The sequence below is a fragment of the Corvus hawaiiensis genome, chromosome W (assembly GCF_020740725.1).
Source record: "Corvus hawaiiensis isolate bCorHaw1 chromosome W, bCorHaw1.pri.cur, whole genome shotgun sequence".
Lineage (NCBI taxonomy): Eukaryota > Metazoa > Chordata > Aves > Passeriformes > Corvidae > Corvus > Corvus hawaiiensis.
In genome coordinates this window covers 5,474,148-5,501,358 of record NC_063254.1, presented here as the reverse complement: position 1 = coordinate 5,501,358, position 27,211 = coordinate 5,474,148, and positions in this window count along the sequence as shown.

The window sequence follows — 27,211 nt, the reverse complement described above, 5'->3', positions numbered from 1 at the left end:
CTGAGTTATTATAATTTTGAAATCAAGGGCTTTTAGGCAAAGATGTGGGAAATAGGAATAACAGTTCTTTACTATTATACATATAACCAGTCAAACAAACAACAATAACTATGGCAGTAACAGCAAACAATCACAAACCCAGTCCCAGCCTTCTCGGCTGTCGGGCTCTTTTCCCCTCGGGTGCAGTTCTGGTCACAGCCGGCAGGGGCGCTGGCGGCTCCCAGTGAGCAGGGCAGGTGCGATGGTTCCCCTGCAGCTGCAGGGTGACACTTTAACGTACCATAAATCGAGTCTCTCCTGATGGGAGAGAATTTGGTGAAAGTCCTTGCAAGGCGCTTAAAACGAGACGTCTTCTGTAGTTTCAATGCTTCTAGATAGTTGTTTATTAAGACTTATCAGAGGAACTGAACCACTAGCGTGACCCAGGTACAGCATGGAAGGAGGAAAAGTAGGAGTGAGAGCAATTATCAAGACTTACATAGCCTTTTAAAGACATTTTAACCAATAGTTACTAAAAACGTACATTATTTTTACTTTCTTACCAATTATTCAGCAACACTACTAGGAACTGTGGAATTTTATATCCAATCATTCCAAACTACTTTTACTGCAAAATATGGAGTGGTAGGAGAAGGAGAAGAAGGTTTAGAGAACAACAACAATCCTCCATTTTGATATTTTTTACTCTTATCCATATACTACAAGGAGAAGCCCAAAACCTGTAAAACTTTCACTCTGTGACAATCTTACATAGTAGTCTATAACCTAATTCACACCACTGTATTCTCTAGCTGTTGTCCGACTGTTTGTAATTTTTTCCAAGGTTTAAAGCTATACCAGTGGTGTCCAGGGGGGCAAAAACCCCCCAAAACAGGCAGAGAAATATTCTCGGCACTCTGGGTTCCTACACAGGGGGCACGCCAGAGCGAGCTCAGGGAGCACACGGCACCGGTGGCCTGGGATCCTGGGGAAGGATGGAACAAAGGCTTCACAAACCCCCGGACAGCTGGCCCCGGTGTCCGGCTGGACCTTCGGGAACAGCAGGCTGGAATGGCAGACTGGAGCAGCAGGCTGGAGGGGCAGGGATGAGCACAAATCCCGTGTGGCAGACGCGATGTATCCAAACGGGGAATCCCCCGGAGGTCCAGGCAGGCAAGGCGAGCACGGCTACAAAGCAGCGAAGGCTCGAAGCAGCGGCGGGGCAGGGCGGCCACAGCCTGGCCTCCAGCGGGGCAGGGAAGGTGGGCCGGGGATCCTGGGATCTTTCTCCACAGAAAGAAAAACAGCCGAAAAGAACCAGCAGCTTCTCTCTTCTGAACGGAACCCCGAGAGCGAACTGCCCCCACACCCAGGTGAAACAAAAGAGTAGCCAGGTCCTTTGTCTTCCTTAAGCACAGCCATTTGTCCCCTAGCAACATGCATATGGGAAAAATTCCTTTAACAGGAAAAAAAACTAGGACTAAACTAAACCCCCAACACTGCCCCATGCCCAGAAATTAATTTTGTGCCTTTCTGTGCTGTTGGGGTGGGTCAGCCTGCTCTCGGGCTGAAACCATCAAATGTCAGTCACCAGAAGAGATCACTGCGGTCTAGGTTACCTCCCCCTGGGTGGCTCCCAATCCTAAATTACCTCCCCCTGTTCCAGAAAGTTCTCCCTTTCTTAGTTATTAATTGGTTCCCTGTTATGACTCCTGCCTCCCTGTTTTCCCCATTTGTTCTGAAAAATTGTATCCTCCCCTCTGCTTGTACCCCATTGGTTGTTTTCCCTTTCCCTGCCTTGCTCCACCCCCCCATAAAGGGGCTAGCCCACGTCTCCTCGGGGCTTTTGCTGGTCCCTGATCCCTCCTGCAAATAAACCTGTTGGAACTCACACCAGAAGCCCCTCCCGCCTTCTTTGCCTCCGGGCTAACGCCAGCCTGATCATCGGCTTCCCGACGACGTGCTTCCTCTGAGGAGGAGCCAGCGCACGCACCCATCTCACGCTGATTCCACTGAGCCGTCCAGCAAGGACGCTGTGGAGGCGAACGCTGCGTCCCCTCTGCCCGAGGGCACGCCGGGGCTTGTGCTGACAAGCCCCCGGTTGCGTTACTGTGCCTTTAAAGTGAGCCTGAGAGGGGGGAGAGACAAAACCGAGGAAACTTTCTAAGCAGTTGGTTTTCATGTTTTCAAGGACCCAGAGATAGAGACGGCTCTGTATTCAGCTGCGTCAGCAGAGTGAGAGTGGGGGAAGCACCCTGCTTGCTTTCAGCCAGTTTTTTCAGCTCCATTTTCTCTCTCTGGAGAGAGATGGAGAGTTGAACTTTTTTTTTCCTGGGACTTTGTTTTTTCCTTTTTTCTCTGCTGGACTGTTTCAACATCAGAATACATCAGGAGGAATTTCCACCAAGGCCTTGGCCCTGGAGGTGGGCCCACCACCCCATCCCAGCTCCAAGGAGGGGGAGAGAGAGATCTATGGAAGGACTCTGAAATTTTCCCAGGTTTCTCTCAGCAGAGCGAGAGGTTTTATTATTTAGCATCATTATCTATTTTCCCATGTGTTTGTTAAATAAATAATTTTTATCTCTTTCACTCTCCTTCGAGGAAAAAGTTTCCTTTTTCCTGAACCTGGTGGGGGAGGGATGGTTGTAACTTGCCTTCTCTCAGAGGATATATTTCTAAATTTGGCCAAACTAGCACAATGATTTATACTCATTCACTCGCTGCCAATCACTTCACTTTCCACTGGCCGCAGTTGAGCAGCTGAGCTCCCCCTGAAAATTCAGGGTTGCGGCTGGGAGGTTTGCTTACCCCTGGATTCAGCAGCTGGGCAGAGTTAGGGTCCCATCTGGGGTGCCAGTTGAATCGACCCAAACTGGGCCAAGAGACACTTCAGAGACAGAGTCACAGAAGTGGGTATTTGCTTTATTTGGCGCCGGGTGTGTGGGTGATTGCTCCTCCAAACACATACACACGGCACTTCCTACAACACAATATTATGGGTAAAATTCATGAATAGTCATCACATTCTTTGGGATAGGAGTGGTTATACAAATTAGTTCTCAGAAGTCATTAATACCATTAGCATATGTGTCACACATGCATGGTGTGTCCTGGTGGTCTCACTGAGGAAGGCTCCTCTTCTTCCTCGGGGGTCTTTCTGATGCAGGTCAGTAGTCTTCATCACAATGCACTTGTCACTTTTCTTTCTGGGGCATGTGCAGTCCTTTGTAGGATGATTCAGCGGTTTCTGTGTTGGTTTCAAGTAAATTCTTGTTCCTCTGATCTTGACAAGATTAAGGTGAATCCTGCTTCTTAGGTTTTGTGATCAACATTTGTTGTCTCCCAATAGTTAACTGTGCTTACATGAGTTAACTATTGATCAGTCTTATCAGTAGGAGCTTATGAAGCAGTTCTAGTGGCAGATGGGAACTGCTGGCATGTGGGGTCAGTGCTGCCACTTTCTGCCATGTCCTGCCTCCCGTTGGACTCTACTGGTGTTGGTGCTGCTGTCTCAGGTCTGTCAGAGACTGAAATATTATAGTTTATGACTTAAACATTTTCTTAAATGACTTTTAAAACTGTATTACAAAAGCTGCAAAGAAGACTACCGCACTGTGCTGATTTGGCCAAATTTAGAAATATATCCTCTGAGAGAAGGCAGGTTACAAACCACCCCTCCCCCGCCAGGTTCGGGAAAAAAGACTTTTTCCTCGAAGGAAAGTGAAAGAGATAAAAACTATTTATTTAACAAACACACAGGAAAAAAAATACTAATGATAAATCATAAAACCTCTTGCTGTAGAGGGAACCCTGGGAAAATTTCAGAGTCCTTCCGTAGTCTCTCTCTCCCCTTCCTTGGAGCTGGAATGGAGTGGTGGGCCCACCTCCAGGGCCAAGGCCTTGGTGGAAGGCCCTCCCAATGTATTCTGATGTTGAAACCATCCAGCAGAGAAAAGGGGAAAAAAAAACGAAGTCCCAGGAAAACAAAAGTTCAACTCTCCGAAGGAAAAGGAGCTGAAAAACTGGCCAAAAGCTGGCTGGAAAGAAAGCAAGCCGGGTGCTTCCCTCTGCTCTCGGTCTCCTGCCCCAGCTGAACGCAGAGAGCCATCTCTATCTCTGTGTGACCTTGAACAAGCTGCAAACTGCTTTGAAGAAGTTTTGCTCAGTTTTTCCTCTCCCCTCTCAGGCTCAGTTTAAAGGCATAGAAAGGCACAAAATTAATTTCTGGGCATAGGGCAGCGATATGGGATACACATCATAAAGTCACCCCAAGACACACACCCTGGATGGGGCCCTGACTGAGGCCTTACACCTCTTGCTGATGAAGATAAGATAAAGTAACAACTCAGGGCTGGGGATATTCACAAAGCACAGGCTTAACACCTCCAAGGTGGAAACCACAGCCTCAGGGCTATCAGCTGCCAGGCTCGAACAGACCCTCCACCAAAGGGCGGGGTGAGGAGAGGCTTTGGGTATCTTGGAAAAGCCTGTGGTCTGAAGCTTATCCACAGAAAAAGGGGTGACATGGCCCATCACAGGGGCCCCCCTCAAAGGGGTCCCCAGACCCTGCACCAGAGCACCAGAGATGATGCAACAGGCCCTCTGTGTTGCAAGGGACAGTGTCAAGCCAGCCCCTGCAAGGGGAGACACGTGGGCATTCCCACCTGGCCACGGGATTCTGTACTCTTTGGCATGTGGCGGCGTGGTGTGGCATGTGGTGGTGTGTGGCGGCGTGGCCATGGTGGCGACGGGGGACCCTCACCACCAGAAGACCAGATGGAGGGGAGCAACGAGACGTCATTGGGACCCTTGGATGGGTGATATGCTTCCACCTAACCCCTGTCACCTCTCCCTGTCCTCCCACCCCCCGTGCACACTTCTTTTTTTCATTTCTTTCTCTCTTTCTTTTCTCTTCCCTTCTCTTTGCCTCTCTACTAATAAATAAAATACTTCCATTTTTTGGCATCAACATCTAACCTCATTTGGTTTTAATCTCGTTTCTGGGAATATTTTGAACCTTCTAAGTTCTTTCCGGTTTATGCACAGAGACTTAGCTTGCTTTGCTTTTCTGAGTTTAAACCGGATTGTAACAGGGTCCCTGTTCCAATGGGGGGGAAAAAGAATAGATGCTTAAGCACCAATGAGTGGTGGCCTGACCCTGGAGCAGCTCTGGCTTTACACTGTGGACAGGTGTTGCAAAATTCACTGTGAAACAGTTTTCTTTGTGAAATGCAGCTTCTCAGGTTGCTACTGTTGCCAGTAGAGCCAAGAAGCAAGAGAGCGCTCTGCTTGGGCAAGCCAACTTTTTAAAAGCCCCAGCTCCCCCCTTCCCCCCTGAAGTTCTGTTTCTGGTTGGAGGGTCTTAAAGAGACAGTAACAATTTGGGGCACAGATAGATAGGGAATACAATAACATTTTGGGTTTCCCAGGATGCAAATTTAACAGTATATATACAGTATGTTGAGTTATACTTATGAGCTCAGTGGCCTTCTGTGATGAAGCAATGTGGTGCGTTGATCTTAGCTGCCTCATCCCTGGCATTGTTCAAGGCCAGGTTGGATAGGGCTCTGAACAATCTGGTTTAGTGGAAGGTGTCTGTGCCTGGAGGGGTTTTCAGCCACTGAGAGCTGGCAGAAGGGGGTTTTACCCCTCGCGTGCCGACACAAAGCAGCCCAGAGGTCAACGTTGAAACCCCTCTGGAAGGCGGCACTCAGTGCCCAACACACAATGAAAAAGGGGTAGAGATCCTCACCCAAAAGGGGCTGTATCTTCCTGTCACTGTTAAGCAGGCACACAGGCGAAGGCAAAGAAGAGAGGGGACTCTTTGTATGTGTTCCACGCGGGTTTATTCCAGTGAAATGACAGAGACTAAGAGGCCAATTGGTGGGAGGGTCCAGGGATCTTATACTGGGTACAGAATAGGTGGGGAAAGGGATCTCAGCCAATGGGATAGAGACAAGCAGGTGGGATTGACAGGAAGGGAACCAATGGGAACAACACATAGGAGGGACTCAGGGAAGGATCCAATGGGGTGTCGAGGAACAAGGAACTTTCTAGAACTAATACATATTAAAGAAGGAAAATGAATATACATAACTTCATACATAAAACAAGGAGACAAAGTATTAACCAATCAGGGGAAAACATGCAAAAGGCAAAACAAGGGAATCATGGGTTCTCACCATGACTGTTAAGTTACATGCTAAACTTGGGTTGCTAACCACCACAGCTGGTTGTCTGAGTTTTCCTCAGGACAAAGAGTAGCTGCAGCCACCTGCGCCGCTACACGTGCCCATGTCAGGGGGGTTGGGACTAGATGATCTTTAAGGTCCCTTCTAATCACAACCATTGTATGATTTTAAGTTGTGTCTGTAGTTTTTTAATTTTTAGCAAATATTTAGTTTAATTGCTTTTCAATATAAGATTGTTTTATGAACCATATATTTATTTAGTGTATTTCAATGAAAAAAAATAGGGTGTATTTTTTTGCTAATTTACTGCTGGGGTTAGGACTGACTTTTCTGGACTGAAAGGGGGTTTCCTATGAATTGGTGTTTCTTGTGTCTATCTCACTTCACTCTGTGAGGAAGCAGAATCTTTTTAACCTTGTCTTTTGCAGTGTTTTGGGGATCTTCTGGAACTGCCTTTCTGTGCAGTCAGGGCTGTTATGAAAGTCAGGTTTAGGAAAGATCATAGATATGTAAGTATTAGATACTATTTAAAACATACTGTTGTATTTGTATTCCAAATACTGACCAACTTTTTATTTTGTCTGAAGATTTCATCCTCTACTGCCTTAACCAGCATACAGTGTTAGAGGAACAGTAGTAGTGCCTCTTAATCAAAAGCAATGTACCAATTTAAGTGGTTACACGTTTTGAGTGATCTTTTCAGCTAAAGGCAGCTGTTTCTAAAAGAAACAAGTCTGCTATTATTTAATAGCATGTTTGAAAATGATTTAAGGTGATGACTGGCATTTAATATTATTTAGTTGCATATGTCTTGGAATTGTGCTTGTGGTCATGGACAGCATATAACCATCTATGGTAAAGCATTGGTGTTAATCTGTTACTGTTGATAAAATGCCAGGAAATTAAATGTTGATTTAAAAATACCTTTTAAATTATTTTTAGGTATTTGTCCTGTAGGATATTCATGAACTTAGAAGGAAAGACTTGTTTCCTTTGTTACCTGATTACTGGAGTTCCTCAGAAATGTCTGACTTCTTTAAAGCTTGGCCTATGGCTGTTTAGGTTGTAAGTACTCAGGCTGCATCATAAAGTCATCGTAGATGTGAAAAACGAGGTTCACTTTTTGTAGAATTTAAAAAAGGTTTAATAAAAGGGACAATTAGGAGACAATAGCAAAAAGAGTATTACGGCCGGGTGCTTTGGCAGAGATCCAAAGGCACACCCTCTACATCCAAAAGATCCTCTTTAAAAGAACATTGCTTATTGCATATTCATCACAGTCATGCATGATTCATAAATTCTTTGGAGTTTCTGTGTATCATCCCATCAGCCTTATCTTCCTCCTTGGCTCCATTCCGTCTCTGCTCCCTCCATAAATTCTTCTCTCTGGTTTCTGGTCTTCTTCTTCTCTGATAAGATACTCCAAGAATGTGAAGACTTTCTCTGCCTATCTTTTCTAAATTGACTACATAAACAATAGACATTCTATATCATGTATTACATTACAGAACCTAGGTAAAGTTTTTCTAACATTATGTAACATGCGAAAAGCCAATATCACAATATATTCATAACAATAGAGCACTTCAGCTAACTTTGAGATAAGTTCCTGATGGAAGGAGTTAAGCTTTGTTACACCTGTTATGTGTTGTTTCTAAGTCATCTACAATAAGGATCAGTAGAAGTTGCTGAGATTTTTATTTTAGAGGTGTCTTAGTTTAAGATAATTATATGGGGTGAAGACTCCAAAATAAGTTACCTTGCCTTTAGTTTTAACCACTCCATTTTCACCCACAGAGATGAATGCAAGAAGATATAAGTGAAAAAATAACAGTTTGCTAAAAAGAAAAGTAGCAACAACCAGCAATAACCACTAGATACAAAGGTGCTGAGTCATGTGGCCCCCTGAGAACAAAGAAAACAAGATGGTGGAGAAGCCCCTTCCCCAAGATGGTGGCCACCGTAGCAGCCCATGTGGACCAGAGGACAAAGACAAGATGGTGGAGAAGCCCCTCTCAGCTCAACCTTCCCCCAGAACAAAAAACCCAGGAACAGTAGGAGCTTATGAAGCAGTTCTGGTGGCAGATAGGGGGTGCTGGCATTGTCTGAGGTAGCTCCGGCCCTGTGGTGTCAGCCTCCCTGCTTTCTTTCTGCCTGGCTAGACCCAGGTGGTGTTGGTGCTGCTGCATTGTGGGGGGGGAGCGGTCCTGCTGAGCACCGAAAAGATGTGGTCCCGGGCCTGGTGGTTCCAAGTGGAGGCTGCGAAAAGGTATTGCAAAATTCGCTCTGGAGCAGTTTCCGATTGTGAAATGCAGATTCTTGGGTTGCGACTCATAGACTTGCCCCAGACAAGCCCCTCAGGGGCCCAGAGAGAGCAAAACAGAGCTCTCTGCATGTCTGTTTCCCATTTTTAAAGGGACCCCGCACCCTCCCCTTTTGTGAACCCAGAGTAAAACACACAAGTTCTGCTTCTGGTCCCAAGTCTTAAAGAGACAGTGAAACAGACTGCGGATGACATAGAGAAAATATGGAATACACAATTTTGGGTCACCTAGGATAAGAGGACTATAGTGAATATAACATTCTTAGAAGAGGAAAAAGCCTCCTGGGATATAAGAGAGAGAAAAAAATCTGCATGTTTATTTGCTCTAAGATTTGATGGCTCACAAGGTCCACATATCCACAAACTGCTGCCTGTTAACTAACTCTACAAGTATTTAGAGCTCAGGATAGCAATTGGATTCTTTTTATGGCTCTCAATGGCTTGATATTTATTTCATTTAGAGGAAAAAATCGACTAGTGCTTTATTTTTCTGTCACTTTGAGGAAGTGCTGTGGAATTAAAAATGTTTGCATTTTGGATGGAGACAGCTGGGCAGTAGGGCTTAGGGAGAGCTTGCAAGGGATTCTAGCCAGTAACTTCCCCTGTTGCTTGAGAATATGGCTTTGGCCATGGAACTGTGGTTCTTGGGTAATGTGAATTTTACACTGGCTCTGAAAATGGACAATAAATATTTTGCTAAAACTTGCTTTTAAAGTACAATTTATTTTGCAGGATTTGTTTTAATGGAATTTAATCTGTTGAGATACTGCAGGAAATCTGGAAAGTCTGCAGACTCTTTTTCAAGAACTAGCTTGCAACCTGTTCCCATTGCTCTCATATTTCTGGGAAAATGGGTTAAATGGTGGGCTTTGGGAGCTGCCGCAAGCTGTGAGAATAGGTTGTGAAATAGAGAATATGGTGACTTGATGCCTTTTCCTGGTCTTAAAGATTAAGAGCCAGACACGGTTAAGGGAAAAAAGGGTTTTTTACCTCGGTATTTAATAAGGATCCTTATGGTGCACCACTTTGCCAAGGTGGAATGTGCCAAAATGCACACACACGATAGGTCGTGTATACAATTTATAGACCTTGTAAATTAGCATATCTATCAAAGGTTCCCCAATAAGAGGCTTGAATGATTAGCGTGATATCCCTCCATCCCAAGGAATTTCCCCTTGGATGGGCCTAATCTTAGTTTACAGGATGTGTTCTAGAGAGGACCTTGGTTTCTCAGGATAGCATAGAGCTTTCTGGCCTCCAACTGCGAGGCCTCTAGGATGTTTGGTCTTCTGGCCTAGCAGAATACCAGGACTATGCTAAGATATCAGGCTTAAAGAATTACAAGTATGTATGCTAAAAACACTGAGGATACATAAAAGCTATATAAAAGGCATATAAAAGGTATATAAAAGAAAAGACAAAAAAATCATCATGGCATCAATCTTAGGAGAATGAGCTATTTAGGGCATGGTTGATGCCATGAAGATTTTTTGCCTTTTCTTTTATACCCGTTATACCTTTTTGCAACTTCTGTATTCTTAGTGCTTTTTGCCTACATTCTTGGACTTGTTTGTCAAGCTGTAGTGGGTTGAACCTGAGTTGATGGACAGTCTTTTAGACTAATGACGCTTCTCACAATTTACATATTTAAACCGCACGGAAAGGCAGGAATTGCCTTTCGTCCGAGCTCACCTGCTGGAAGGTGGGGGGGCTCCGAGCCTCCAGGCCCCGCTGGGCTGGGCCGGGGCCACTGCCCCTTCCCCCCTTTTCCCAACGCCGCAGCACGGACCCTGGGTCGCTGGGGGGGGACTGTCCCAGAGCCGCAGGCAGCTAAAACCAGCCATGGACTACCACACAGCTAAACCCATCCAGCGTGGCTTCTTAGGACAGGTGGGCCCTTCTCCTCTCCACGCGGAGCCGGCAGAGTCAACGGGAGCCAGCGTAGCCTCCTTTCTGCAGCCAGCACACTTCGTGCTGAAGAGGACACCATGCAGCCAGCAGCACAAAGGGAGCGAGGCTTTCTCTACCATAAAGCCTGAACAAGAACACTCTTCAACATGGCGGCTTCAGAGTCAGAGAGAAAGAGAAAGTGAGTCACGTGAGACGAAGCTGAAAAATGGCGACAGGAGAAAAGAGGGTGGTGCTGTGTTTCTCGCGCGTAGCTTAAAAACCTTCTTGCATGCCATGGTAAGAAACTGTAATATCACAGACTGTTTGTCTCTTTAATCCATTTGAAGTACATGGGGGGATGAAGAATTCACGTGTGGCCTCTGAAGATTGTGAAGAGTGCCTATGCCAGGCTATATAGAAGCAGTGAGAGGCTTTTAGAGACTTGTGGAGAAAAAAAAGCCTTTGTGTGCAGGCCAAAATAACTCATCCTTAAAAAGATTAATAACCCCATGTGATGGCCCATGTTTTGCAGTGTGAAGGAACTGTGAACTATTTCATGGGAGAGATGTTTTACACCACAGCAGATTGATTGTTTCCAGGCGGGTCTGCTGTTGGTGGCAGTTTGGGAACCATGTGCAGCTGAAGAAAACCCTTTTTTCCTTAAGCATAAGAGAGAGACTTTTCAAGAACTGCAACACTGACTAACATTCCATGTTCTGTTATCCTTTGTGCGAGTTGGGTAAAAGGAGAGAAGTGCTGGAAGGGGGGGCGGGGGGGGGGGTGCTTTGCTTTAATTTCTTGTTATTTCTCTTTACTTTTAATTCTATTAGTAATAAAACTCTTTCATTGTACTGCAACTGTTTAAGGTTTGTGCCTGCTTTGCTTTCTCCTAATTCTTATCTCACAGAAGGAAAATAAGTAAGTAATGGATATTTTGAACCAAAACCACTACACTTAATTGGTGTTTCTTCCCGGTTTATGAACTCAACCTGCTACACAAGCTGAGAGACTAAACATTTTAGAAGCTTTGTAGCTAGGGATCAGTGTGCCCCAGACCCCAAGGTCCCCTCCAGAACACATTCTGTAAACTAAGATAGAACCATCCAGGAGAAGGCTCCTTGGGGAGGGGGGGCTCACTCGAGTCTTTCATTGGGGAATCTTTGATAGATATGCTAATTGGTAAGACCTATAATGTTATACTCAATCTTTTGGGGTGGGCATTTTTGCGGGGTGCATTTCGATGCATATGACCTGGATGTGTGCACCAAAAGATCCTTAAAATAAATACCAAGATAAAATCCCTTTTCCCCTTCTAACCGTGTGTCTTGGTTTGAAAGACAGGTGTCTGCTAAGGAAGGCAGAAGCCTCCCTTGGAATGGCAGATGCAACCCCCTTCCCTCCGAGTTATTATAATTTTGAAATCAAGGGGCTTTTTTAGGCAAAGATGTGGGAAATACGAATAACAGTTCTTTACTATTATATATCTATATGTGTATAACCAGTCAAACAAACAACAATAACTATGGCAGTAACAGCAAACAATCACAAACCCAGTGCCAGCCTTCTCGGCTGTCAGGCCCTTTTCCCCTTGGGTGCAGTTCTGGTCACAGCCGGCAGGGGCGCTGGCGGCTCCTGGTGAGCAGGGCAGGTGCAATGGTTCCCCTGCAGCTGCAAGGGGCGCTCCGGAGCCAGCTCAGGGAGCACGCGGCACTGGTGGCCTAGGATCCCGGGGAGGGATGGAACAAAGAAGCTTCACAAACCCCTGGGCAGCTGATCCCGGTGTCCGGCCGGACCCTCGGGAACAGCAGGCTCGAACAGCAGGCTGGAACGGCAGGGATGAGCACAAATCCCGGATGGCAGACGAGGTGTATCCAAACGGGGACCCCCCCAGGAGGTCTGGACAGGCAGGGCGAGCATGGCTACAACGTAGCGAAGGCTCGAAGCAACGGCGGGGCCGGGCGGCCATGGCCCGGCACCTAGCGGGGCAGGGAAGGCGGCTTTGGGATCCCGGGGCTTTCCAGCACAAGGAAAAGTAGCCGAAGAAAGCAGACTCCTCTCTGTCTGAAAGCCAGAGACCCAACTGCCCACACACCCAGGTGAAGCAAAAGGAGCAACCAGGTCTTTTGTTTTTCTTAAGCCACCAGCTATTTGTTCCCCTAGCAACATGTATGGGGGGGGGGGGGGGGGGGGGGGGGCGGGAATTCCTTTAATAGAAAAAAAAAACCAGGAGAGCTCCTAAAAACCCCAACACCGTGTATGACTCTTGATTTTAAGACCAGGAAAAGGCATCATGGTCAGTGCTCTGGCATGGGGAACTTAAGAATTATAGGTTAAGGTGGAGGAGTTTGTAGGCAGGGTTCCAGCTACCTCTTGTTTCTCTTCTCTCTTGGGTGTTCATCTTGGAGCAAGTGAGCTGAAAAGTGTGAGCAGAGGATGGGAACTTGAGGCAGACACAAACCTGATCTGTCTTTACTCCAAGAAATAAAGGTTTTGTGGCCCTCTGCTGGACCCTCTCCAGTAGCTCATTGTCTTTCTTGTATTGAGGAGCCCAGAACTGGACACAGTATTCCAGATGCTGCCTTACTAGTGCCAAATAGAGGGGGGAGGACCACCTCTCTCAATCTGCTGGCCACACTCATCCTGACACACCCCAGGATACCATTGGCCCTCCTGGCCACACTGCTGGCTCATGGTCAACTTGTCATCCACCAAGACTCCCAGGTCCTTCTCAGCAGAGCTGCTCTCTAGTAGGTCAGCTCCCAACCTCTACTGGTACTTGGAGTTATTCCTCCCCAGGTACAGGACCCTACACTTGCCCTTGTTGAACCTCATTAGGTTTCTCTCTACCCAGTTCTCCAGCCTATCAAGGTCCTGTTGAATGGCAGCAGGACCTTTAGGTGAATCAGCCACTGCCCCAAGTTTCATATCATCAGCAAACTTGCTGAGGGTACATTCTATCCCTTCATCCAGGTCACTGATAAACAAGTTGAATAAGACTGAAGCCAGTATTGATCCCTGAGGAATGACACTGACTATAGGCCTCCAACTGGATTCTACTGGATTTCTATTTAGAAAATAATATCAATAATAAACATTTTCCTCATTTTTGTCAGATCTCACCTTTTGAAGACTTCTTTATTGCTTAATAGTGTCCTACATTCTTTTTGCTGGCAATTCGTTGTTTCTGAAATATTTGGGTACTGTGAATTTGCTCTAAATCCCAAATATAAGTTCTTCAGAGAGCCTCCACAATGGCTGCAAACATTGCAGCTTTTTGTTGCATCTTGTAGTTTATTTTTAGTAAGATTTCCTCATTTTTATGTTGTTCTTTATTAATATTAACTGCTTCTAGATTTGTCTTTTCTGGAAGTAACTGCTGCTGCAAAGATGATGAGTTCTAAGAGAATCCGTACTGGAGTGATTCTTGAAACAGGTCCTGTACCTTTGTCAAGTTTAAGGGAAGAGTTGCTGCTGAGTAGTAGCTCACATCTAATATAGCTGTCCCTGTTCTTATGTCTTCTGCCAACTTAGGAGTGAGTATTTAGGTTACACAGTAATATGCTGCACAGTGCTTTTATCTTGATGGGGGTGGTTTTTTTTAAATACCAACCTTTAAAGCTATTGGTCACAGTTATTTCTTCTCAAAAGATGGAAGATTATTGAAGCTGATGTCCTGGAATGATGCAAATTGCATAGGAGCATCACTGGCACATAGTTAATAGCATTGTGGTGGTTTTTTTCTTTAATTAAATTGTTTATAAAGGTGAGAAGTGCTGAAAAGCAGCATGGAGAATTGAAAGCTTCTCATTCTTTGCATAGATCAAGTACAACACAGCTAATAATGAAAAGAGGGTTTGGAGTGCCAACTTCTGTGGTATTGCTTCAAAAAGCAGTTGTGTTTCTGATGTGTTCATTTTTTAGTTTTTCCCCTCTTGAAGTAGTTGACTGGAACTAACCACATTATTTTACAAATATCAGGAGGTTCATGTATGGTCAGTGGTACCTTTCCTCACTTTATTGCGGTTCACTGTGCAGCATGATAACAGCTGTGCTTACTCTGGCAAGGCAGGAGCTTTCAAGGTGTAGATCATTGATGGCATACAGGAATTAGCTGCATGATGGACTCCCTTTCTTGAGAATAGGAGTAATTTTCTATCCATATTCAGTTGGAAAAAATATTTTTTAATATCTCGTCAACTTGACAAGCCCATTTAAATTGTGAACTCCTTGCAGTTTTTCCCACTGATAACAGCCCTAGTACTGATTAAACTGTGATGCTGTTCTTGCCAAGTGTAATTTATGGAAATCCAAGTAAGATGATGGCTGAAGTTTATATATAGCACAGTAATTTTTAACTTCTTTGGATGAAGATATTATTGTCCTAAGTTTGTTGAAAGAAAATCCTTTTAATGTCTTCCTATGCACCTGTTTTCTAAATTTCACTAATTTTTCAAGGGAATGAACTAAAGCTCTACTGGTAGCTAATTTAGGGTCTCTGTATTCCTTATTTCTATAAAAGACTTTAATTTTTTTCTCTATTTATTTTTTTCCCTTTGTCCCAGTTTGAGACAAATTAAGGGAAACGCTCTGGAAGGAGCGTCTCCTCCAAAGAAGGCAGGTTTCAGCCGCCCCTCCCCACAGGTTTGGGAAGAAATTCCTCGGAGGAAAGTGAAAAAGAAGTTATTTATTTAACAAGCAGAATGCATGCAGGCACGGAAAAAGAATAATGCTAAATAATAAAACCTCTCACTGTGGAGAGAACCTAGTAAAATTCAAAGTCCTTTGTAGGCGTGGCTCTGCTCTCTCTCTCTGGAGCTGAGGTTTGGTGTGGGCCCCTCCAGGCTGCGGTGTAGGGCCTCCCAGTGATGTTCTGATGTTCTGGTGTTCTGAACAGTTCCAGAAGAGTTCTTGCCTCAGCTAGCAGGCCAGCGAAAAAAGCAAAGAATTTTAACTCTGTCTCTCTCCTGAGAAAAGGAACAGAGAGCTGGTAAAAGCAGGAAAAGTTCTTTTCTCTGCTCTGCCACAGCGGTAAGAGAGCACAGGGGAGTGTATATGTCCTTGAAATGCAAACCGCTCTGAAAAAATTCGCCTGGCTTCTCTCCCCCCTCTCCTGAGAAACAGCTTAAAGACACAGGAAGGCACAGGATTCATGTCTGGCATAGAGCAGACGATAGGGAATACAGTATCATACAGTCACCCCAGGACACCCTTGAAGAAATGAAAAGTTAGAGATTTGCCAAATAAAGAAGATGGGAGCAAATAGCAGCAGCATCAGTGAGCTTCCAGAAAATCAGTACTTAGAAAAATCAGCAGGAGCAGAGCCTATCTCTGAGAATGACCTGTTCTGCTGTCTTTTAGCTTTACCACTCCAACAAACAGGTAAGAGGGTGCTTGAAGAACTAAACTTTGATACTATATTTATAGAAGTGATAAGTTTGAAAGCAAATCAGTGGTTCTGTTAATTTTTCCTGGTTTAGGTAGCAGAGGAATAAATGTCTATATAAAATGGACTGTTTTTTCTAATTTTGGAAGCTTTTTCCACCACCTCTTCCATTCCTGTGGGTTTCTTTCTTCTTCATAATAGCTGTAGTTGCTATTGATTCTCCTGGTAGCTGGGAAAGATCAGAAGTAGAATCTGTAGTGTTGGGGGGGGAGCTTTTTTTTTGGTTTGGTTTTTTTGTTGTTGTTTTGTCCATCTCTAAATTCAATGGCCTGTGTGTTGATTATCAGTCTTGCAAGAACAATCTGGTATTACCTAATACTTTTAAGTATTACTTAAACTGTTTTTACAGTTTACAATGTGACCTGATACTTTTCTGTCAGGTGAATGTCTTATGTATCCCCTTTATTGCTGGCGGGACCTAGCTTTTTTATAAAGGGTCATAACAGGCTATCTCTAACTGTGATGTATGAATGCGAGACTCACAAGCTGAGAGCAAAATGAATCTGTTTATTGTAGAGTTAAGACAGTACTTATACTATTAGTGTGAGAATCTCTGTTCAGTCCTTCGCTCGCAACCTGGTTTCAGGCCTGTAATAAATCTGTTGGCCTGACAGTTTGTTATTTTTCTCAAGGTTTGCAGGCTTCGAAGAAACAGGACGCCTTTCCTGTTTTCAGATCGTTTGTAATCTGCTTTCTCCTGTGCTTCTCAAGGTTTTTCTGCAGCGTCAGGCTTCCTGTATGTCCACATCTAACCATTTGTATAACAAGTTTAAAAAGACCTGTCTTGGGGTGACTTTATGATATGTATCCCATATTGCTGCCCTATGCCCAGAAATTAATTCTTGTGCCTTTCTATGCCTTTAAACTGAGCCCGAGAGGAGGAAGGAAAAACTAAGCAAAACTTTTTCAAAGCAGTTTGCAGCTTGTTCAAGGTCACACAGAGATAGCAACTTTTTTTTTTCCAGCCAGCTTTCAGCCAGTTTTTCAGTTTCTTTTTCTCCAGAGAGAGACTGAGAGTTGAATTTTTTTTCCTTCCCTGGAATTTCGGATTTTTTCCCTTTTTTCTGTGGATTGCTTCAATACCAGAACACATCAGAAGGACTTTCCACCAAGCAAAGAGGGCCTGGCCCTGGGCTAAGCCCCAGCTCCGAGGAGACAAAAGGGAGGACTCTAACACTTTCCCAGGTTTTCTCTTCACAGTGAACGATTTTATTATTTAGCATTATTTTCCTTTTTCCGTGTGTTTGTTAAATAAATAGTTTTTATCTCTTTCCTTCGAGGAAAATTTATTTTTTCCTGAACCTGGTGGGGGAAAGGGGTGGTTGTGCCTTCTCTCAGAGGACATATCTCTAAATTTGACCAAACCGGAACAAATTTAGTGGCGCCCAACTACGTGGCTCGAAGGAAAGTGAAAAGTTTGTGCTAATTACATTTTGGTTTGAATTTACTTATTCTGTGTTGGGGTAAAGTAGTCACCATGTTGGTTGAGTTCATAACGTTTCTCTGGCTTGATATATTCATGTATTTCTGGTCTGTAGGCTTTTTTAAGGTACTAGTGCCTTTCTGGTCCCTAGGCCTTTTTGCCTATCCACAACTTGGTCCGATCTTATCCTTGATAAGGAATTTTTGCAGAGCAGGGACACGAATTCGGATTTCTATTTTGCTATGCTCGGTGATAATGATTTATAAGAAGATAACAGAGGTACAGGCAGCTGTTTGTAGTGTGTATGATATGTGGTTTCTTCGTCCTAATCCCAGTCCTAGCTTCAGTAGCCTGTTTTGGGAATTTATTAGTAATTGCACCCAGATTGTTAGAGGAGGAGGAGATGACGTTTCTCTTCCCTTTAAATTTGATAGGTCATCTTTTGAGAATGTTCAGTTTCCCCTGGATGTTAAAGAGACCACCCTCCTGGTATTTTATCTGGTAATCTTCCTCTATATGATTCACAGCTTCTCTAGAATGAGAGCTCAGATTTCCAGGGTGACTGCTGAGACACCTGACCCAGAGGTGGAACATCCTGAGTGGTGTGGGGAATGGGAGGATATAGGCCAAATCCTGAAGAAATTCTCTGACCCGATAGTTTGGGATTTCCCATCTGAACAAGTTCAGAAACCAGCTGAGGTGGTGAAATATCTGAAAGAGAAATACAATGACAATTCTAATGAGAACAAGTTCCTTGCAGTATGTTGGGCTTTGGCATATGCTTATCGCACACTGCAGCAGGTAATGGTAGAGGGGCAGGAAGATAAATCAGCAAAGCCTGCAGACACCCCAGTCACTCAGAATGCAGCCATACCAGACAGCAAGCCCAAAACAGATGGAGTCTAAGCCACTGACAGTGGCTCCTGTCACAGAAAAAGCACACAACCAAAACTGATCGCCCAGTGAAAGATGAGGATGATGCAGTGGAAGGAACCTCAAAGCCATCAACTGACTCAGGCACAGAAACCATTACTGAGTCATTGTCCATAAAGGACCTTCACAGCTTAAGAAAGGACTATACCCGATGGTCTGATGAATCCATAATAAGTTGGATGGTCCGTATTTGGGATGCGGCAGGTGATGATGTGATGCTGGACGGTGCTGAAGTGAGGCATTTGGGATCCCTGTCACGTGATCCAGTGATCGACCAAGCGATGATAAGGGGGGCTGACTCTGCCTGTCTCTGGAGACAGGTCTTGACAGGCATGATTGAAAGATAAATGTCGGGGTCTCCTCCCCCTGCCATGTAGCCCTGGGAGAGGGGCCCTGAGGGGAGGCACGGGGTTTCCCGAGCCCCTGGTCAGCCTCGTTCCCGATTGGTTGTTCTGTGTTTCCCTGCGCGGGCAAGGACCCTCGGGTCCTGTGATTGTGAGAGTTCCTCGGCAGAGCTCCGGCCATGCGGCTGGAGAAATAAACATCTCTCTGAAACATCTATCAAGAATCTGTCTGTCCATATATATTTCCTTTCCACGGGACTCCTGGTTTGATATATGCGTGTTACAGTATCCCCGCTGCAACATATATATGTGCGGAGATGATCTCTACGTGCAGCAAACCCACTGGAAGACCATAGAACAAGGGATCCAGCGCCTGAGAGAACTAGGGGTGGTAGAAATTTTCTTCACAGATGACCCAGGATTGAGGAGTCCAGACCAGGTCAGAGTTAATCCATTCATGTGGCAAAAACTCATATGACTTGGGCCACAAGAATACGCTTCTGCTTTAGCAATAATGAAACCAAACTACAGTGCGAATGAGACCATGCGGGATATGGCAGTGAAGCTCCGAGCATATGCAGATTACGTGCATGGCCCAACACATGCAAGAGTCGCAGCTGTGGAAACACGTATGCAGAAAATGGAAGATAAGATGGAGAAGAATCATCAGGAACTCAAGGAGATTAGAGTGCCTTCTCCAAATCTAGGCAGTACAGATCACAGATTCTGATACCAAACGCGGACGTTCCCAAGAGAGAAAGTACATCCCACGAAGTGAGCTGTGGGATTTCCTGTGTGACAGTGGGGAAAACATGAGGAAGTGGGGTGGACAATCTACTTCTGCTTTGGCAGCAAAAGTGCGCGAATTGAAGGAGCGCAAGTCTCAGAAAGGAAGTTCTACCAAAAAGGAAGTAGCTCCAGTTGCCTGTAGCCAAACTGCCGGAAATGATGGAAAAGATGATGACATGTCCGATTCCCATGAAGGAACCTCTAAGATGCAGGCCCAGGGAAAGAAGGATAACCAGGCATAGAGGGGCCCTGCCTCTAGCCAGGTAGAGGCCAGGGAAAACCGTGTTTTTTGGACTGTGTGGATTCGTTGGCCTGGTACATCAGAACCACAAAAATATAATGCCTTGGTTGATACTGGTGCGCAGTGTACAATAATCCCATCGCAGCATGTGGGGATAGAATCTGTTTCTATTTCTGGCTTAACAGGTGGATCACGAGATTTGACCTTGGTGGAAGCTGAGGTGAGCCTGACTAGAAATGAGTGGAAGAAACATCTCATTGTGACTGGTCCAGAGGCCCTGTGCATTTTGGGCATAGACTTCCTCCGAAGCGGGTATTTAAGAGACCCAAAGGGACTCAAGTGGGCTTTTGGAATAGCTGCTGTGGAGACAGAGGGCATTAAGCAATTGAACACTTTGCCTGGACTATCAGAGAACCCATCTGCAGTAGGCCTTCTGAAGGTGGAAGAACAAAGAGTGTCAATTGCTTCCTCGACAGTGCATCGCCGACAGTACCGGACAACTCGAGATACTGTGATTCCCATCCACAAGATGATCCGTGAGCTGGAGAGCCAAGGGGTGGTCAGCAAGACCCACTCACCCTTCAATAGTACCATTTGGCCTGTGCACAAGTCTGAAAGAGAATGGAGATTGACTGTGGACTATCGTGCCCTGAATGAAGTGACTCCACGGCTGAGCGCTGCCGTGCCGGACAGGTTGGAGCTCCAGTACGAGCTGGAGTCCAAAGCAGCAAAGTGGTACGCCACTGCTGACATTGCTAATGCATTTTTCTCCATTCCTCTGGCAGCGGAGTACAGGCCTCAGTTTGCCTTCACCTGGAGGGGCGTGCAGTACACCTGGAACCGACTGCCCCAGGGGTGGAAGCACAGTCGCACCATCTGCCATGGACTGATCCAGATTACACTAGGAAAGGGTGAGGCTCCAGAACATTTGCAGTACATTGATGACATCATTGTGTGGGGGAACACCACAACAGAAGTGTTTGAGAAAGGAGAGAAAATCATCCAGATTCTCCTGGAAGCCGGTTTTGCCATCAAGAAGAGCAAGGTCAAGGGACCTGCTCAAGTGATCCAGTTCCTGGGAGTGAAATGGCACGACGGACGACGTCAGATTCCCACTGAGGTCATCAATAAGATCACAGCAATGTCTCCACCAACCAACAAGAAGGAGACACAAGCTTTCCTAGGCGCCATAGGCTTTTGGAGGATGCATATTCCTGAGTATAGCCAGATTGTGAGTCCTCTTTACCTGGTTACCCGCAAGAAGAACAATTTCCATTGGGGCCCTGAACAGCAACAAGCTTTTGCCCAAATCAAGCAGGAAATCACTCATGCTGTAGCCCTTGGCCCAGTCAGGACAGGACCCAAAGTGAAGAATGTGCTCTACTCTGCAGCTGGGAGCCATGGTCTGTCCTGGAGCCTTTGGCAGAAGGGTTCTGGTGAGACTCGAGGTCGGCCACTGGGATTCTGGAGCCAAAGCTACAGAGGGTCTGAGGCCAACAACACCCCAACAGAGAAGGAAATCTTGGCAGCCTATGAAGGAGTCCAAGCCTCCTCAGAGGTGATCGGCACTGAAGCACAACTCCTCCTGGCACCCCAAATACCAGTGCTGGGGTGGATGTTCAAAGCAAAGGTTCCCTCTACCCACCATGCCACCAATGCCACACGGAGCAAATGGATTGCTCTCATCACACAGCGCGCCCGTATCGGGAAACTGAATCGCCCTGGGATTTTGGAAACAATCACAAATTGGCCTGAAGGTGAAAACTTTGGTCTCACTGATGAAGAGGAAGAAGAACAAGTGACACGTGCTGAAGAAGCTCCACCATACAACCAACTGCCATCAGAAGACACACGCTACGCTCTTTTCACTGATGGTTCTTGTCGAATGGTAGGGATGAAACGGAAGTGGAAAGCAGCCGTATGGAGTCCCACACAATGGGTTGCAGAAGCTACAGAAGGAGAAGGTGGATCAAGTCAACTCGCTGAACTCAAAGCTGTTCAACTAGCCTTGGACATTGCTGAAAGAGAGAAGTGGCCAAAGCTCTACCTCTACCCCGATTCATGGATGGTAGCCAATGCTCTGTGGGGATGGCTGGAAAAGTGGGACAAAGCTAATTGGCAGCGTAGGGGAAAACCAGTCTGGGCTGCTGAAGAGTGGAAAGACATCGCTGCCCGAGTAAGAAAGCTGGTTGTGAAAGTCCGCCATGTAGATGCCCATGTTCCCAAGAGTAGGGCTAATGAGGAACACCAAAACAACAAGCAGGTAGATCAGGCTGCAAAGATAGAAGTGTCGCAGGTAGACTTAGATTGGAAACGCAAGGGAGAGTTGTTCCTAGCTCGATGGGCCCATGATGCCTCCGGTCATCAAGGCAGAGATGCCACCTATAGGTGGGCACGAGATCGAGGGGTGGATCTAACCATGGACAGTATCTCCCAGGTGATCCATGACTGTGAGACATGCGCTGCGATCAAGCGGGCCAGGCGGGTGAAGCCCCTGTGGTATGGTGGGCGATGGTCCAAATACAAGTATGGGGAGGCCTGGCAGTTTGATTACATCACACTGCCTCAAACCCGCCAAGGCAAGCGCTATGTGCTCACAATGGTAGAAGCCGCCACTGGGTGGTTGGAGACCTACCGTGTGCCTCACACTACAGCCCGTAACACTATCCTGGGTGTTGAAAAGCAAGTCCTTTGGAGGCATGGTGTGAGAAATGAGACAACTCTTAGTTAAAAGAAATTAAAATAATTTATTGAAAACAGGAAAATTGAAAAATTACAGAAATTAGAAAAATATAAAAATTTGGGATCCTATGGCTTGATAGATGGTATGCCCCAGGAGTGCAGGGATCTGAGATCTTCTGGCTGAGACAGCACTGGACCTCAGGTAGAGAAAAGGACTTGCAGTGCTGGGCTGACTTTTAGCTGGTCCAAAAGTCAGGAAAAAAATTATTAAAGGCTCCTTAATAGGAATAAGGCTTTTAATGCCCAGCACTGATGTCCACCACAGCTAGCCTGCAGAGAGCTTCTCTCTGTCTGTTTTTTTGAAGCCTGTCTTGTTGTTTTATAGTGCCTTTGCTCCGCCCCAGTCCGCCCACAGCCCGCCCCTTCGGTTTAAAGTGATTGGTGCTTTCCCTTTGACAGATCATCTCCGTCCACCAATGGCTCATCGTTGTCAGAGGGGTGGTATTAGTTGAGATAAGGGTGCTAAAATGCCTTCATTAAAATTCAGGTTGACATGGAGCTTGCCTACAGGGTAATGGCTATGGGGCTAAAAATAGCTGCTGGCTGTTAGAACTGGGATTTTTGGAGTTAGCCTTGGAACCAAAGTGCAAGTAAAAACACCTAAAAAAAGTATTAAAATACATCCAACACATCTTAAAACACTTTTAAAAGTATACAGTAAACACAGGAAAGATAACTCTTATGGTGTACAGGTGGTTTGAAGTTTGAAAAGGGAGCATAAGTTGGGATTTTTAACTGGGGAATTTTTAACTGGGAAGGGTGCAACTCTCTTAATAAACTACTTTGAACAATTGAAAACACTGATAATGGAACTTGATTTTTGTACCTGGGCTGATGGGTTAATTTTAACATTCAATTAAAAAATATTTAACTCAAAATTAATTAATTAAAGCACTTAATATGCAAAGACCAAGCACAAATAGGGATTTCATGTATGACACATGGTACCCCTGAGAGAATTGAATCTGACAATGGGACTCATTTCAAGAACAGCCTTATCAACACGTGGGCTAGAGAACATTGCATTGAGTGGGTGTACCACATCCCTTACCATGCACCAGCAGCTGGGAAGGTTGAGCGGTGTAATGGACTGCTTAAAACCACCTTGAAGGCACTGGGTGGGGGGACTTTCAAAAATTGGGAACAGCATCTAGCAAAGGCTACCTGGTTAGTTAACACCCGAGGTTCCACCAATAGAGCTGGTCCAGCCCAATCTGAATCCCTGCATACAGTAGATGGAGATAAGGTACCAGTAGTGCATGTCAGAGGTCTGTTAGGAAAGACTGTGTGGATAAATTCTGCCTCGAGTACGGACAAACCCATCTGTGGGGTTGTTTTTGCTCAGGGACCTGGTTGCACATGGTGGGTAATGCAGAAAGATGGAACAACACATTGGGTACTGCAGTGAGATCTGATTGTTGGGTGAAAACCACCTGTAATGTGGAATGCCTCTATACCAGTGCATGCTGAGTGTCACTGTCACTGTTCATATATAGCTGTGTATATATATATGAGTATGTATTAATGTGTGTGTGTAGAATTAAAATATATTAGTTTGAGCATTGAGCCAACGATATGGGATAAGGGGTGGAATGACTTGGGGTGACTTTATGATATGTATCCCATATCACTGCCCTATGCCCAGAAATTAATTCTTGTGCCTTTCTATGCCTTTAAACTGAGCCCGAGAGGAGGAAGGAAAAACTGAGCAAAACTTTTTCAAAGCAGTTTGCAGCTTGTTCAAGGTCACACAGAGATAGCAACTTTTTTTTTTTCCAGCCAGCTTTCAGCCAGTTTTTCAGTTTCTTTTTCTCCAGAGAGAGACTGAGAATTGAACTTTTTTTCCTTCCCTGGAATTTCGGATTTTTTCCCTTTTTTCTGTGGATTGCTTCAATATCAGAACACATCGGAAGGACTTTCCATTGAGCAAAGAGGGCCTGGCCCTGGGCCAAGCCCCAGCTCCGAGGAGACAAAAGGGAGGACTCTAACACTTTCCCAGGTTTTCTCTTCACAGCAAAAGATTTTATTATTTAGCATTATTATCCTTTTCCCGTGTGTTTGTTAAATAAATAGTTTTTATCTCTTTCACTTTCCTTCGAGGAAATATTTTTTTTCCCGAGCCTGGTGGGGGGAGAGGTGGTTGTGCCTTCTCTCAGAGGATATATCTCTAAATTTGGCCAAACCGGAACAAGACCACAGTGTGTTACTGCTAAAATTGGGAAATGCTTTTAATCTGTAATAAATTGGAAATGTGTTCGAGATTTTGAGCTTTCGATTTTTTTTTTTTTATTTTTGCTGTGTAGTGGTTTGGTTCAAAATATCCATTACTTACTTATGTACTACTGATGGAGCCCTCCTCAACCAAAAACCCAAACTATGCTAAACCGTAACATTCTGTTAAAACAGAACTGCTGTCAAAATGAATGGTAGCCAAATGGGGGTTTTTTTCAGAAGGGGAAAAATTAGTGCAGATTTATGACTACCCTGAGCTCCTTGAATATAAATTAGTGATTGAATGAAGAATGGAATACAATTTCTGGTGAGGTATAGTTTATATGTGACATGACTTCCCTCTTTGCTGTCTTGTGTGCAGTAGCTTCTGAAAGACAAAGAACCAAATTTATTTTCATAACACTTTGGAGTGGATCAGGTAGATAAACTGTGTCCTACTACTGTGTTCCTGTGAGTAAGTGAAAGTTCAGGCAACTGGAATCGAAAATGAATTGTTAAGTTTGGAAAAGACCTTCAAGATCATTGACTCCAACTGTTAACCCAACACTGCCAAGCCCACCATTAAACCATGTCCCTAAGTGCCACATCTACATGTCTTTTAAATCCCTTCAGGGATGGTGACTCCACCACTGCCCTGGACAGCCTGTTCCAATGCTTGGCAACCCCTTCAGTGAAGAAATTTTCCCTAATATCCAATCTAAACCTCCCCTGGCACAACTTGAGGCCATTTCCTCTCGTCTTGTTACTTGGGAGGAGAGACTTACATCTTCTCACTTTGACAAAAGATTCACTTTTTAATATTATTTCCTGTTTTATAGTCACTGTACTTGAAATGCATGTTGCAGTGCCTGATAGTAGGATGACTGAGCACTGGAATGGGTTGCCCAGAGAGGTTATGGAGATATTCAAAAGCCACCTGGACATGGTCCTGGGCAACTGGCTCTAGGTGGCCCTGCTTGAGTAGGGAGGTTGGACAAGGTGACTTCCAGAGGTTCCTTTTTACCTCAGCCCCTCTGTGCTTCTGTAATATCTATGTAAACCAGCTAATGGGTTGGGAAAATTAAGTGCTTCATAGAAATATTTAATTGCTACTTTGTAGTGAATTTTCACTTCAAGTACAGGAACCCAATTGCTTGTGTAACCATTTTTATTTTTCCCCCCTTCCCTAGCGCTGAGTTAAAGCTCTTGGAAGGAGCCACAATCTCAGTCTGCAAGTCTTTAGGTGAGAAATTGACATCTTTTTTTCCATGTGCTTAATCAGAAAAATTAGGAAACAGCATTCATGTGCACATCCATGTCTTCAGTATTCTTACTGCTACCTGTATGTTTCACTAGTAAGAATAGTGTGTTTATATATAGCCCAAAGTTTTAGAAACTTCCATCATTAACTGTTTTGTAGAACTTGAAATGACTGAAAGGTTTAAGAAAAATAACTACATCCCTGCTATGTCTTTTTCCCTCTGCCCTCTAAGCTGATGAGTAAGAGGAAAGAATCAGATGATGAAAGAAAGGGATAATATAAATGTGATCAAAGATGTTTCAAGAAGGTAAAAGGTAGTTGTGAAAACCTGCCCAGTTTTCTGACAAGAGACTATTGTGCTGTAGACAAGCCTTGGAAAGGAAGCAATGTGAGTTCCATATTTGGGATATTTTAAATCTAGGATGAATAGTATGTTTAGAGAACAATTATGGAGTAGTAAAGCATGCACTGGAGAAACTTAAGAGAAGAACAATACCTGTGCAGAAAAGCAGACATACTGTGCTTTATGTAGAAATATTTAAGGCATTGAAATTTGGTTTCATTCTGTATATTGTTGGAACTAAATAGTGTCAACTTATGCATGCTATATAATCATATCTTATTTTTCCTCATCTAGTCGAGAAGAATCCTCAAACAGGAAACCTTGGTTCATTGATTAAAGTCTTTCTTTCTAGCACCAAAGAGTTAAAAATTTCAGCAGAATGTCAGAAGTAAGTCCCTGGAAAAAAGCTGTGCATGTCATTTCACTTTCTAAATGTTCCTTTTGTTGCTACCTTTTGAGATTTTACTAACATACTCACGGACCAAAATTTAGAATTCTCCTCAGTTGTTATTTGAAACAGAACAAGTATCTAGTACTTTTTCAAACACGGAAGATTAAGTGTAATGGGTAAATAGATTGCTCGGGGAAAAAGACATGTTTGTATTCATTCTGTGTGTTAGATGACCACATTTGTGTACAAATGGTGTAACTTATGGTTTAGAGATCTTTAAAAATCACCTGAACTATATTTAGCTCAATCTTAGTGTATGAGCCAGTATTTTATCTTGGAAATATTTTAAATTGGGTTGGATTTGAACACAAACTTCTGTATAAAGATATTACTTTCAAATCACATCATGCAACTGCCATTGGTTTTGCTTGCCCCTTTCAGCAATAGGAAAGAACTCCAAGAGGTTATGTGTGCAGGACTGTATTGTGTGTGTTGCATAGAAAAATCATTTTATTGTGCTCATGAAGTCTGTAAATGCCTATGGTCATCTGAAGGATATTTTGACTGGGAGAAGTTTCAGGGATCCAGAGTAGCTTTCAAGTCTGAACCTGTTGGAAATTTTCAAATGTCTGGGTGCCTTGTGTCTATAGTATCTAAAAACATTTAGAAGTATGATGAGCCATTTGGTGAGCTCTTCAATGAGTGGT